The sequence below is a fragment of the Ornithorhynchus anatinus genome, chromosome 3 (genome assembly GCF_004115215.2).
Source record: "Ornithorhynchus anatinus isolate Pmale09 chromosome 3, mOrnAna1.pri.v4, whole genome shotgun sequence".
NCBI lineage: Eukaryota > Metazoa > Chordata > Mammalia > Monotremata > Ornithorhynchidae > Ornithorhynchus > Ornithorhynchus anatinus.
This window is the reverse complement of record NC_041730.1, coordinates 111,760,851-111,774,071: the sequence shown is the minus strand read 5'-3', so window position 1 is coordinate 111,774,071 and position 13,221 is coordinate 111,760,851. Positions and strand designations below refer to the sequence as shown.

The 13,221-nt window shown below is 51.6% G+C and overlaps 1 protein-coding gene across 2 annotated transcripts in view; it reads right to left on the bottom strand.

Annotated features, from left to right (window-relative positions):
• The window catches only part of PCGF5 (polycomb group ring finger 5), a 143,086-nt gene extending 137,728 nt beyond the window's left edge, over positions 1–5,358 (bottom strand). The window contains exon 1 of one of the 2 annotated variants that reach the window (XM_029059658.2): positions 5,075–5,358. The gene's annotated coding sequence lies outside the window, so the exon portion shown is untranslated. Of the gene's footprint in view, positions 1–3,564; positions 3,654–5,074 lie in introns of those variants that run through there. The other variant, XM_029059657.2, reaches the window with a different exon arrangement.
• Positions 5,359–13,221: the final 7,863 nt, after the last annotated feature.

Here is a 13,221-nt window from a genome sequence, read left to right as displayed (position 1 = left end):
TTAAGCGCTTACTACGTACGTGTCAAGCACTGTGCTAAGCGTTGGGGTGGATACAAGCAAATCAGATTGGACACAGTCCCTGTCCCACATGGTGCCCATCTTCATCCCCATTTTACAAATGAGGTCATTTAGGCACAGAGAAGTGATGTAACTTGCCTGAAGTCACACAGCAGACGAGTGACGGAACCAGGATTAGAACCTAGGTCCTTCTGACTCCCAGCCCATCCACTGGGCCACGCTGCTTCTCTAGTTGCTGTTGGCTCTGCTCTGGCAGTGGCATGAAACCAGGAACTGTAGGGACTCAGGTCGGGGGGGTAGGGCGAGGCATTATCCCTGTACACTTCACAGTACTTCTTGTGATCAAGAAGGGGTGGAGAGGGTGGGTTTGGGGAAAGAGGGACCCAGAGTTCTTACTGGAGACCCAGCAAGATCTTACCCAGGAATTGGCTCAAGATCAGCAAACCCGAGGTAAATAAGGGGGCTTTGGGAATACATCCATTGCCTTTCTTACCTGTACACCTTAAAAGAACTGAAAGAGCATTTTGTGGATAACCTTTTTAAGGTAGGTGATAATAGATTTTCATTTCTTTCCTGATCAAATTTCACTTGAAATAGCCTCTATTTACTTCCTTCTCCCACATCAATGTGGCTAGGAGTTCATTCAGACAGGCAAGGAAACTAAGCTCGGGGCTAATAGCCTGCATGGGGCAAGGCTTTCAAATAGGGTTCTCAAATGCTCATCTACTTTGAGAAATAATAAAGATCTTGCGAATTTAGAAAATTGAATGAGATCATAGTAAGAATAATAATGTTGGTATTTGTTAAGCGCTTACTATGTGCAGAGCACTGTTCTAAGCGCTGGGGTAGACACAGGGGAATCAGGTTGTCCCACGCGGAGCTCACAGTCTTAATCCACATTTTACAGATGAGGGAACTGAGGCACAGAGAAGTTACGTGACTTGCCCACAGTCACACAGCTGACAAGTGGCAGAGCTGGGATTCGAACTCATGAGCCCTAGCTCCAAAGCCCGTGCTCTTTCCACTGCGCCACGCTGCTCCAGTAAGCTGCTTAGTAAGAAGCAGATTGAGAGATGACAGGTTCTTGTCCTCACGCATTAGCCTCCTATTCCAGCAGAAGAAGGGTGACTAGCACCAAATTATGATTGGGTCAGCTGAATTTCCCGGCGGATCGTCACCCTCTGGTTGGTACTTGTTGGCACCAGCCCACAACCACTCTCTCTCACACACTCCCCCTTCCTCACCTTCTTTCATTTATCAGTCCACACACCATCTCGACTCTTTGTTTTCCTGTTTTTTGGTTCCTCAGTGTCCTTGCTTACCACTCTTTCTTTCCAGGTTTTTTTTCCCTCTTCCTGCTTTTCTATGTCCTGTTTTCTCAACTCACATGCATTTTCTGCTGTTCTGACTTCTCCCCTTTGCCTCTTCTTCTCCCTCACCTTGCGATCTCATTTAATTTTCGACTTTTCTTTCCTCCCCTGCTTTTTTTGCCCCTTTAATCAACATTATCCTTTCTTCTTGCTTTTCTCCTCTTTCCCACCCCAAACCCATTCTTTTCCCTTCCTCACCTTCTCTATCTTTTCTTCCCTTGAGGGCCTCTGAAAGCCACTCACTCTCAGCTCAAGTAAAGAAGAGGCCCTCCAACTTGGGCTGGAATGTCTGGGAGCTGCTTGGGTTCTTCAACGACATCTCTTGCTTCTTGTTGTTTTAAGAGCCCTGCAGTATTCTGGGCTGGTTGCCTACACTGCTGCTGGGCTCGGAATGGATGCCAAAACTACTGCCGAGGCTCGGTCCTGACAGGAAAAAAGACAGATCTCGGGGCTAGACACCTGGACAGCTGCTAGGCCCCAGGTCAGAAGGTGGTACCGTTTGGGGCAAGGAGGTGGGCGGGAGGGATGACTCCCTATTACAGAGCTACTCCTCATCCCGAGGTCACCAGTGCAAGCTCGTTGTGGGCAGGGAATGTCCATTTACTGTCACATTGTACTATCTCAAGCACTTAGCCCAGTGCTCCACCAACAGTAAATGCTCAATAAATAGTATTGAACGAACAAATGAAAGAGGATGGATGGCAGCTCTCCCTGTTCTTGAACTGAAAACTTGTCACTGCTTTCCACGGTCCGGGAATTTCTGTCTCTGCGGGGCAAAAAGACTGCTCCCACCCCCATGGCAGTGAGTATCCCGATTTTGGGGAGGGAATCGAGATAAAATCTAAGCAGCCAGTCAGGTCTCTTCCTAGGGTTCTGAAAAGGAACCGAATTGAATCCCGTGAAACTTTCAGTGGAGATGCTAGGATGAGGCTTTGGGAGGTGGTAGATGGTAGAGCGTAGACAGACTGTAAGTTCCTTGTGGGTAGGGAACGTATCCACCAACTCAGTTACAGTATACTCTCCCAAGCGTTTAGCACAGTGCTGTGGCACACAGTAAGCGCTCAATAAATGCAAATGATTGAGAAGCGGTGTGGCTTAGTGGCAAGAGTGCGGGCTTGGAAGTTAGAGGTCATGGGTTCTAACCCCAGCTCTGCCGCTGATCAGTTGTGTGACTCTGAGCAACTCACTTGACTTCTCTGGGGCTCAGTTTCCTCATCTGTAAAGTGGGGATTAAGACTGTGAGTCCCACGTGGGACAACCTGATGATTCTGTATCTACTCCAGCGCTTAGAAGAGTGCTTGGCCCTTAGTGAATGCTTAACAAATACCATCATCATTATTATTGTTATTGACTGATGAGTATGGAGGACTTTTAGACTGAGAGCTTGTTCTGGGGAGGAATCTGTCTGTTGTACTCTCCCAAGCGCTTTTTACCACGGAAACAGCGTCGCTCAGTGGAAAGAGCAGGGGCTTGGGAGTCAGAGGTCGTGGGTTCTAATCCCAGCTCTGCCCCTGATCCGCTGAAGGACTTTGGGCAAGTCACTTGACTTCTCTGTGCCTCTGTTCCCTCATCTGTAAAACGGTGATGAAGACTGTGAGCCCCTAAAGAGGACAACCTGATGACCTTGTACCTACCCCAGCACTTAAATCAGTGCTCGGCACATAGTAAGCGCTTAACAAATGCCATCATCATCATCATCATCATTATTATTATTACAGTGCTTTGCACACAGTAAATATGATTGAATGATTGATACAGAGACCCCCTTTCTTCTCTCCGACAGAAACCCCAGGCCCTCCCCATTTCGGTGCAAAAAGTGCCTGGAGTTTGGGGGGAGGACTGGCTTTCCCCTCCCCATCACCTGGTCAGTGTGGGCAACCAGAGCTGGGCGTGACTTAGTGGGAAGAGCCAGGGCTTGGGAGTCAGAGGTCATGGGTTCGAATCCCGCTCCGCCACCTGTCAGCTGTGTGACTTTGGGCAAGTCACTTCACCTCTCTGTGCCTCATCTGTAAAATGGGGGGTGAAGACTGTGAGCCCCACGTGGGACAACCTGATGACCTTGTATCTACCTTGGCGCTTCGAACAGTGCTTGGCACAGAGCAAGCGCTTAACAAATACCAACATCATTATTATTATTATTAGGTGTGTGTATGTGTTCGTGTGTGTCTGTGTGTACCTTAGACGGATGATTCACCAGGGTGTACTCCACGGAGCCGCTGATTGACCCTGCCGTCTATCAAATCATGGTAGCGTCTTCGTCCGGGACCTCGAGGGGCGGCCGGGCGGGCGGCTTTCTGCAGAGCGGCGTCGTCCAAGTAGCCAGCGCGCCTCCGAGGGCCCAGTGTGCCCGCTGCCCCAAAGGAGGAGGGCAGGCGACTCGTCTGTGCCCCTGCCCGGCGGGCACGGGGGCACACGGGGGCACAGGCCGACCCGGCCGGCCGGACAGATGGGGGATGGACAGAGGGACGGAGCCGGGCGTCCCCCCATCCCAACCCCTGCGTGGTGCCCGGCAGGTGGCCGCCCTCTCCCTCCCCCGCAAAGTTGGGTGAGCGCCAGCCCCTCCTTCAATATCCATTCGATCTATTTACTGAGCGCTTACTATGTGCAGAGCACTGGACTAAGCACTTAGAATGGCCAATTCGGCAACCGATAGAGACCATCCCTGCCCCAGGACGGGCTCACAGGCTAAACGGGTCATTCATTCAATCGTACTTACTGAGCGCTTACTATAATAATAATGATGTTGGTATTTGTTAAGCGCTTACTATGTGCAGAGCACTGTTCTAAGAGCTGGGGGAGATACAGGGTAATCAGGTGTCCCACGTGGGGCTCACAGTCTTCATCCCCATTTTACAGATGAGGTGACTGAGGCACAGAGAAATGAAGTGACTTGCCCACAGTCACACAGCTGCCAAGTGGTAGACCCGGGATTCGAATCCAGGACCTCTGACTCCCAAGCCCGGGCTCTTTGTGCAGAGCCCTGGACGAAGCCCTTGGAAGGGGCAATTCTGCAACAGAGAGAGACCATCCCTACCCAAGGACGGGCTCACGGTCTAATCGGGTCATTCATTCATTCAATCGTACTTATTGAGCGCTTACTATGTGCAGAGCATTCATTCGTTCTATTTATTGAGCGCTTACTATGTGCAGAGCACTGTACTAAGCGCTTGGAATGGACAATTCGACAACAGATAGAGACCATCCCTGCTCAAGGACGGGCTCACGGTGTAAACGGGTCATTCATTCATTCAATCGTACTTATTGAGCGCTCACTATGTGCACAGCATTCATTCGTTCTATTTATTGAGCGCTTACTATGTGCGGAGCACTGTACTAAGCGCTTGGAATGGACAGTTCGGCAACAGATAGAGACCATCCCTGCCCAAGGACGGGCTCCCGGTCTAAACGTCTTCCTCCAGAAGGCCGCCCGTCCCCCTTGCCCGGCCCCGTGCCCCCGTGCCCCGTGTCCGCTCGGGAGCTGGAGGAGGACGTGCAGGGTGCAAGGTGCAGGGTGCAGGGTGCAGGGTGCAAGGTGCAGGGTGCAGGGTGCGGGGTGCGGGGTGCAGGGTGCAGGGTGCGGGCCTCGCTCCGGGAAGCCGCGAGCATCCCACCCTGTGTCGGCCTCGTCTGGCCCGCGATGCCCCCCGGCCGTGCCCCCCACCGTGCCCCCCACCGTGCCCCTTTACCGGGCTCCGCCGCGGGGCACACGGCGCTGCTCTCTCTCTGTCTGCGTCGGTCCGCTTGGGTGCGGGTGTGGATTCTGCGTGTGCGTGCGGGTGCAGGAGGCTGTGCTGGGTTTGTGTGTCTGTGCGGGTGCAGGCGATTGGGCTGTGTGTGTGTGAGCGGCTGTGTCCGTGTGCAGGCGATGGTGCTCCGTGTGTGGGTGTCCGTGTACGTGTACGTGTGTGTGTGTGTGTGTACGCGCGAGCTGGGGCGTGTGTTTGCGTTCCTTCTCTGTGTGTGTGTGTGTGTGTGTGTGTGCGTGTGCTGGGGGCGTGTCTGTGTGTCCCCGGGGGGGCACTGCGGACCCAGCCCCGGCCCCAACCCTGGGCGCCACCCCCGGACACAGGGACCGGACACAGGGACCGGGGACCGAGGGCGGGGCGACAATCACCATCATCATCATCATCATCATCATCATGGGATTTGTGAAGCGCTTACTCTGTGCCAAGCGCTGGGGTAGATACAGGGTAATCGCGCCGTCCCACGTGGGGCTCGCCCTCTTCATCCCCACTTTAATGATAATAACAGTGATGATGGTATTTGTGAAGCGCTTACTCTGTGCCAAACGCTGGGGTAGATACGGGGTGATAGGGTTGGCCCACGTGGGGCTCGCCCTCTTCATCCCCACTTTAATGATAATAACAGTGATGATGGTATTTGTGAAGCGCTTACTCTGTGCCAAGCGCTGGGGTAGATCGGGCCGTCCCACGTGGGGCTCGCACTCTTCATCCCCATTTTAATAATAATAATGATGATGGTATTTGGGAAGCACTTACTATGCGCCAAGCGCTGGGGTACATACAGGGTAATCGGGTTGTCCCACGTGGGGTTCACCCTCTTCATCCCTATTTTTATAGTCATAATGATGGTATCTGTGAAGCGCTTCCTAGGTGCCAGCCCCTGGGGTAGATACAGGATAATCAGGATAAACACGAAACAAAAACTTCTCACTCTGGGCTTCAAGGCTCTTCATCCCCTTACCCCTTCCTACCTCTCCTCCCTTCTCTCTTTCTCCTGCCCACCCCGCACGCTCCGCTCCTCCGCCGCCCACCTCCTCACCTCCCCCGTTCTCGCCTATCCCGCCGTCGACCCCCCCGGGCCACGTCCTCCCGCGGTCCCGGAACACCCTCCCTCCTCACCTCCCCCAAACTAACTCTCTTCCCCTCTTCAAAGCCCTACCTAAAGCTCACCTCCTCCAAGAGGCCTTCCCAGACTGTGCTTCCCCTTTTCCCTCTGCTCCCTCTGCTGCCTCTCTGCCCCCCGCTTCACCTCCTCTCAGCTAAGCCCTCTTCCCCCCCCCCTTCCCTCTGCTCCTCCCACTCTCCCTTCCCCTCCCCTCAGCACTGTACTCGTCCGCACATTTGTATATATTTTTGTTACCCTATTTATTTTGTTTTGTTTTTGTTATTTTGTTAATGAGATGTACATCCCCTTGATTCTATTTATTGCTATTGTTTTTGTCTGTCTCCCCCGATTAGACTGAAAGCCCGTCAATGGGCAGGAACTGTCTTTATCTGTTGCCGATTTGTTCATTCCAAGCGCTTAGTACAGTGCTCTGCACATAGTAAGCGCTCAATAAATACTATTGAATGAATGAATGATAATCGGGTTGTCCCACGTGGGGCTCGCCCTCTTCATCCCCATTTTATTAATAATAATAATGATGGTATTTTTGAAGAACTTATTATGTGACAAGCGCTGGGGTAGATACAGGGTAATTGGGTTGTTCATTCTTTCAATAGTAATTATTGAGCGCTTACTAAGTGCAGAGTACTGTTCTAAGCACTTGGAATGTACACTTTGGCAACAGATAGAGACCATCCCTGCCCAAAAACGGGCTCACAGTCTAAACGGGGGAGACAGATGGCAAAGCAAAACAGAGCAAAACAAAAACAAGACCACATCATCAAGTTAAATAGAATCAAGGGGATGTACATCTCATTAAGAAAATAAATAGGGTAATAAATAATAAACACAAATGAGCACAGTGCTGAGGAGACGGGAAGGGGGAAGAGCGGGGGTGGGAGGGGAGGGAAGGAGGAGCAGAGGATGGGGGGCTCAGTCTGGGAAGGCCTCTTGGAAGAGGTGAGCTCACAGTAGGGCTTTGAAGAGGGGAAGAGAGTTAGTTTGGCGGACGTGAGGAGGGAGGGCATTCCAGGACAGCGGTAGGACCTGGGCCGGGTGTCGACGGCGGGACAGGTGTGAAGGGGGGACAGTGAAGAGGTGAGCAGCAGAGGAGTGGAGTGTAGGGGGTGGACAGTAGAAAGAGAGAAGATAGGTGAGGTAGGAGGGGGCATGGTGATGAGCTTTGAAGCCGAGAGTGAGGAGTTTTTGTTTTGTGCGAAGGTTGATAGGCAACCACTGGAAATTTTTCAGGAAGAGAGTGACATGCCCAGAGTGTTTCTGCAGGAAGATGATCCGGGCAGCGGAATGAAGAATAGAGTGGAGTGGGGAGAGACAGGAGGAAGGGAGATCAGAGAGGCCTGTGAGATGGATAGGATGGCCGTGCAGACCACAGTGACAAGGAAGTCAAGGAGAGGACAGGGTTTGGGAGGGAAGAAGAGGAGCTCAGTCCCACGTGGGGCTTGCACTCTTCATCCCCCTTTTAATAATAATAACGATGATGGTATTTGTTAAGCCCTTACTATGTGCCAAGCTCTGGGGTAGATACAGGGTAATCGGGTTGTCCCACATGGGGCTCACACTTTTAATTCCCATTTTACAGATGAGACAAGTGTGAAGTGACTTGCCCAACATCACACAGCAGACAAGTGGCAGAGCTGGAGTTAGAACCCATGTCCTCTGACTCGCAAGCCCATGCTCTTTCCACTAAGCCACGCTGCTTGATGATGGTATTTGTGAAGCGCTAACTCTGTGCCCGGCAGTGTACAAAGCGCTGGGTGTATACAAGCAAATCAAGTTGGACACAGTCCCTGACCCATGTAAGGCTCATAACCTCAATCCCCATTTCACAGATGAGGGAACTGAGGCACAGAGAAGTAAAGTGACTTGCCCAAGGTCATACAGCAGACAAGTGGCAGAGCTGGGATTAGAATCTATGACCTGACTCCCAGGTCCATGCTCTAACCATTATGCCATGCTGCTTCTCACTATGCCTTTCTGGGCACGGCTGAGGAGGTGGCGTGCACACTGCCAGAGAAGGTGATGGTGTGGAAACGGCTGGAGAGGTCATATGAACGCAGCTGGGAAGCAAGGTGGTGTGGGCACGGCTGAAGAGTGGGAGGTGATGTGGACACAGCTGGGAAGCAAGGCGGTGTGGACACATGGCTGGGGAGGGAGATGGTGTGCACAAATGGGTGGGAAGCAAGGTGGTACGGACATGGTTGGGGAACATGATGGTGTGGACACAGCTGGGGAGGGAGGTGGTGTGAAAATGGTGGGAAATGTGGGGAACGGCCTCAGCTTCTCTGACTGGACGTGGGCAGCCGTGGAGAGCGAGACTGTGGCGAGAGAGCGGACCAGTCTCTTGCCCGGTCTGAAGGCCCCAGGGGTGGGGCGTGGGGAGGAGGAGAGAACCACAGGGGGTACTAGGAATGCCCAGAGGGCTCATTGGCAGGAATCGGTACCTCAGGGTTTAAGCCCCATTACCACCATCGCCAGGGCTCGAGGTATAGGCCAGGCCCATCCTGCCCCTCACTCTTCCCTCCTAACCACCACCTCCCTTCCCACCTTCCCACTTCCTGCATGGCACACTGCACCGTGCCCTCACTCTTCTCCTTTCCCACCCACCATCCTCCCGCGCCCTCCTACCACCTCCTCTTCTTCCTCCCCTTCCCACTCACCGTTTCCCTCCCTCCCAAACCCCTCCCCCATCAGGCCCTGTCCATACTCCCACCAACCCTCCCGCCCCCTCAGTCAATCAATCAATGGTGTTTATGGAGTGCTTACTGTGTGCAGAGCACTGAACTAAGCACTTGGGAGAGTACAAAACAATGAAGCGGAGGCTCGGCTCGCTGTCGACTCCAAGACAAAAATGAATGGAAACAACAGGGATCGGGCCAGGCCGTGAGCTTGAGCCGGATCGAGGCAGACCGGAGCGTGTCTGGGGAAGGTGAAAAGGGTGGGAGCACCAGTCCTGGGAATACTAGCACCAGTCCCTTGGCAAGTAGATTTCTGAGGAGGGTGGGACTGTCCCTGGCTCCAGGGTGAAGGAAATCTGGGGGGGGGGGCTGGGGGGAGGTGCGCATGGGGCAATTAGCAAGCCACTCGGAAATCAGGGTCGCTAGCTAGCTAGAACAAATGATCTGTGGCAGTTTGGCCAGTTGGTTTTGTAAAGAAAACCTGTCTAGCAGCGAATGTGATCACACAAGTTCCTGGGCCAGAGGCAACCCTGACTGAACAGAGGCTCACTCAGATGGATGACGGTTGGCCTCTCTCTAGAGGTTTGCGCTGAAGGGGCCCAGCCCATCCTGGTCATGGCCCAGTCAAAGGAGCACCTGAGGCAGGTCCACCAGTGAGCCTTGCTCATCATTAGTAGTAGTAATAATAATAATAGTATTTGTTCACCGCTTACTATGTAATAATAATAATGTTGGTATTTTTTAAGCGCTTACTATGTGCAGAGCACTGTTCTAAGCGCTGGGGTAGCTACAGGGTAATCAGGTTGTCCCACATGAGGCTCACAGTCTTCATCCCTATTTTACAGATGAGGGAACTGAGGCACAGAGAAGTTAAGTGACTTGCCCACAGTCACACAGCTGACAAGCCTGGGTTCTTTCCACTGAGCTACGCTACTTCTCTAATTGTGCCAGACACTGTCCTAAGTGCTGGGGTAGACATAAGGTAATCAGGTCAGACACAGTCTCTGCCCCACGTGGAGCTCACAGTCTAAGTAGGAAGGAGAAACAGGTTAGAAATCCCATTCTGATACAGAGGAATTAAGTGACTTGCTCAAGGCTACATAGCGGGCAAGTGGCAGAGCAGGGATTAGAACCCAGGTCCTCTGATTCTCTGGCCCATGCTCTTCCCGCTAGGCCACGCTGCTTCTCATTTCCAGGGTGTGCAGAGCCACCCATGCACTGGTATCTTTGGGGGGTCACTGGGAATTACTGTCCCAGCAGTCTGGAAGTCTGAAAGAGGATTTCCCAACCTACCCAGAATAACTTTCAAACTGCAGCTGTCCCTTCCCTCTCTACATAGAAGCCCTCCATGGGAAGGCCTCTCTTCAAACCTTGACCATTTGACTTTGGTTCTGTTCAGAGAAAGATCCATCTATCAGTGGGATTTATTGAGCATGCTTACTGTGTGCAGAGCACTGTACTAAGGGCTCGGGCGATGACGATACAACAGAATTAGTAAAAATGTTCCCCATCACAAGGAGAAAGGTGACCCAGGCTTAGTCTGGGCCCTGGCCTTGAAGGTTTGACCCCCCTGCCCAACCCTCTAGGATTGGAACTCCTTCTGTCATTTTAAGTTTCCTACAGAGCATAGAACCTGGGTAGGAGTCCAGTTGACACGTGGCTATGTTTCATTCATTCATTCAATCGTATCTATTAAGCACTACTGCATGCAGAGCACTGTATTAAGCACTTGGGAAAGTACAATACAACAATAAACAGTGACATGGACTGCCCACAATGAGCTCACAGTCTTGGGGCGGAGGCCGGAGGGTAAATTTATTTATACAAATAAAATTACAGACAAATACATAGGTGCCTGTGGGGCTGGGAGGGGTGGGGAAAGGGTAAAGGGTAAAGTCGGGGTAACGCAGAAGGGCATGGGAGATGAGGAGAAGTGGGGATTAATGTGGGAAGGCCTCAGGCCTTGCACTTCGGCCCAACTGATGTCCACACCGCCTCCAGAGTATGACCCCAGGGTATGTTCCAGCATGAGCACCAGGGAGGGCTCTCCCCATCCCAACCCGGAGAAGCCCACAGGTCTGATTTTGGCCTGGTCCTGTGCTGTAGGTATTACCAGGCTAGTCTTCTAGACTGTAAACTCATCGTGGGCAGGAAATGTGTTTATCAATTCTGTTGATAGACTGGAAGCAGTGTGGCCTAGTGGATAGAACACAGGCCTGGAGTCAGGAGGTCATGTGTTCTCAGCTCCACCATTTGTCTGCTGTTTGGCAAGTCACTTCATTTCTCCGGTCCTCAGTTACCTCATCTGTAAAATGGGGATTAGGACTGGGAGCCCCCTGTGGGATAGGGACTGTGTCCAACCCGATTAGCTTGTATCCACCCCAGAGCTTAGTACAGTGCCTGGCACATAGTGAATGCTTAACAGATGCCATAATTATTATTATTATTGTTATTAATCCCGGTTCTGCCACATATCTGCTGTGTGACCTTGGGCAAGTCACTTCACTTTTCTGGGCCTCAGTTACCTCATCTGCAAAATGAGGATGGGTGTGAGCCCCATGGTGGACAGGGTCTGTGTCCAACCTCACTAACTTGTATCTACCCCAGTGCTTAAAACAGTGCTTGGCACATAGAAGCATTTAAAAAGTACCATTACTATTATTATTATTATATTGTATTCTCCCAACCACATAATGCAGGGCTCTGCACACAGTAAGCGCTCAATAAATAGCATTGATTAATTGATTGAGAGGCTCCAACAATTAGTCCTGAGCACATTCCTAGTTTCAATTATATTTATTGAGCACTTACTGTGTGCAGAGCTCTGTATTAAGCACTTGGGAGAGGAAAGTGCAAAAATAAACAGACTAAAGGTGGGGGGAGACAGATGTTAATATACATGAATAAATTACAGATTTATACCTAAGTGCTGTGGGTCTGGGAGGGGGGAATGAACAAAGGAAGCAAGTCAGGGCAACGCAGAAAGGAGTGGGGAGAAGAGGAAAATGGAGCTTTGTCAGGGAAGGCTTCTTGGAGGAGATGTGCCTTCACTAAGGCTTGGAAGGAGAGGAGAGTAATCATCTGTCAGATTGGAGGAGGGAGGGCATTCCAGGCCAGAGGCAGGACTTACACATCCCAGTCAGTCAATCGTATTTATTAAGAATACTGTACTAAGCGTTCAGGAGAGTACATAATAACAATAAACAGACAAGGGGACCGCCCATATTAGTATAGTGCTTGACACAGTAGGTGCTTAACAAATTCCATTATTATCATGTTCCTCCACAGCCCTGATCGGGAGAATCAAGTGGCTGGGTCAGTCAGGCCCCAGCCAAAGCACTAAGGATGTTGGGGCTCCCTTCAGCGTCATCCCGTCACCATTCCCCTGTGCGTCCTTACAGGACGCACTGAGCTGTGCCACTCCCTCGGAGCGAGGCTCAGGCCAAGTGCCCAGCAGGGCCGGGCCAGGACATGGCAGCACCCAGCAGGTGTGGAGAAGCAGCATGGCCTAGAGGATGGAACCTGGGCTTGGAAGTCTGAAGGACCAGAGTTCTAACCCTGGCTCCTCCACTAGTCCGCTGTGTGAACTTGCGAGTCATGTCACTTCTCTGTGCCTCAGTTACCTCATCTATAAAATGGGGATTAAAACTGTGAGCCCCATGGGAGACAGAGTTTGTTCGGCTGATTAGTTCATATTTACCCCAGTGCTTAGTGTTTGACACATAGTAAGTGCTTAACAAATACCATCATCATTAGTATTATTATTATCTCCCCAAAATCTCCTCTGCTCTTCTCCTTAAGGCCCATCCTCCTCCTGCCCCGCTCTTTGACTGTCCCACCTTTTCCAGTAGTATCTCAAGAGAACTCCCATCTCTCAAAAGCTATCCCCTCATTCTGTGCCTCTGACCCATTCCCTTTGTTTCTTATCAAAACCCTTGTCCGCTACCTTCTTCCCTCCCTGGTTGCCATCTTCCCCCGCTACTGCTCCACTGCTTTCAAACTTGCCCATGTCACCCCATACTAAAAAAACCCTCTCCCTTAACCCCACTGCTCCCTCCCATTATCGCCCCATCTCCCTCCTACCGTCCTCTCCAAACTCCTTGAGCAAGTTGTCTACCTCCTCTGCCTCTACTTCCTCTCCTCCAGTTCTCTCCCTGACCCCCTGCAATCTGGTTTCCACTCCCCTCCACATAGAAAAATCCCTCTCTAAGGACACCACTGACCTTTTTGCTAATGACTTCTACTTCATTCCAATCCTCCTTGACCTCTCAACTGCCTTCAACACTGTG